Here is a 1221-nt window from a genome sequence, read left to right on the forward strand (position 1 = left end):
AGAATGCCACAGCAAACCTGGAGTTTCATGTCTTACAGAAAGAAGGAAAATATTTGCCTGTTTACTTTTAGCTAGCTGAGTCCAAAGGCAGGTAGGGTACTCCGACTGAACCCTTGAGAAGTGAGTGATGTTAGCAAATTCAGTTGCTCTGAGAGGTGTGGAGGTCTTTTTTTCCAGTTGAAAATTGTTTCCATTTACATTGAACTTGATTGAGACAAACTGAAAAAAAAAAAAAAAGAAAAAAATTAAATTCCAACTCCATGAATTAAGGTAAAACTCTTAAGAAAGAGTAGTGTTTTCTTCTAATATAAGATGTGCTTCAGGATAGATTAGAAGAGAATTACTAGAAAGAGTTGTTTGGTGAAAGTGGAGTGACAGCTAAAGGGCTTATTCATCCCACAGGACAAGTGGGGATCCTGCCACATGCTTATACAACCCAAGTACCCATTACACTCTAATGTTTCCATAACATAATGCAGTCAATCCAGAAAAGATGTCTTTCTTTTGAGAAAAACAAAAGGAAAATAGTTTAAAAAAAGGGATGGGACCACAGCTTAAGATGGATATGAAAAGCAGAAATATTAACAGAGAGCAGAAAGAAAAGAGATATTGAAATCATCTTTTGTTGTGTTCTCTGTTAAGAACAATGATCTTTGGTCTGCCAAGGAAAGCAAGTACATGGCCACAGGGGAACTGATGCCCAGTTTGTATAAGCAGATACTCTGAAATATCTAATGGTTAGATGCATTTGAATCAAAAGGCCCTGATAGAGAACAAAGTATATGCCTATCAGTTGGGAAATAGGTAAACCAGTGGTGTATGACACAGAGCGTGATGGTTGGAGGGGAAAAGAGTAAGGAACAAATCAGCTCAATATTTATGGTCCATACCAGCTGGCTTGAAGTGATTGGGGTCTTTTCTACTCCTGCCCCATTCCTTTGTGAATTGGTCTGTCCTAGAATCCTCCACCCCCCTGCCACTGCTGCCACCCTGGAAGAATTCTCAACCATCACTGAAGAACAAGAAGATAGCAAAGAGGTAAGTCACTAGTCAGAATCTTACTCTGTACAAGTGAGTGTCTTGGGTTTCTTCTCATCTGCCTTTCTGGTGTTTAGGGTATGTACAAGTATGACAAGCATATTTCTATACAGAGAACCTATGGTTGTGTAGTGTTTTGTCTTTCATTTTTGAAGAGGAGCAATGGCATCATGAGGGATATCT

General features: G+C 39.0%; 1 long non-coding RNA gene across 1 annotated transcript; it reads left to right on the forward strand.

The window, feature by feature from the left end:
• The first annotated feature begins 230 nt into the window (after positions 1-230).
• On the forward strand, positions 231-1017 carry LOC123256226. Its single transcript, XR_006506834.1, has 2 exons — positions 231-270; positions 960-1017. It is a non-coding gene; the product is annotated as an uncharacterized LOC123256226 (long non-coding RNA).
• The last annotated feature ends 204 nt before the right edge of the window (positions 1018-1221 follow it).

Source organism: Gracilinanus agilis, unplaced genomic scaffold (assembly GCF_016433145.1).
Source record: "Gracilinanus agilis isolate LMUSP501 unplaced genomic scaffold, AgileGrace unplaced_scaffold57164, whole genome shotgun sequence".
Lineage (NCBI taxonomy): Eukaryota > Metazoa > Chordata > Mammalia > Didelphimorphia > Didelphidae > Gracilinanus > Gracilinanus agilis.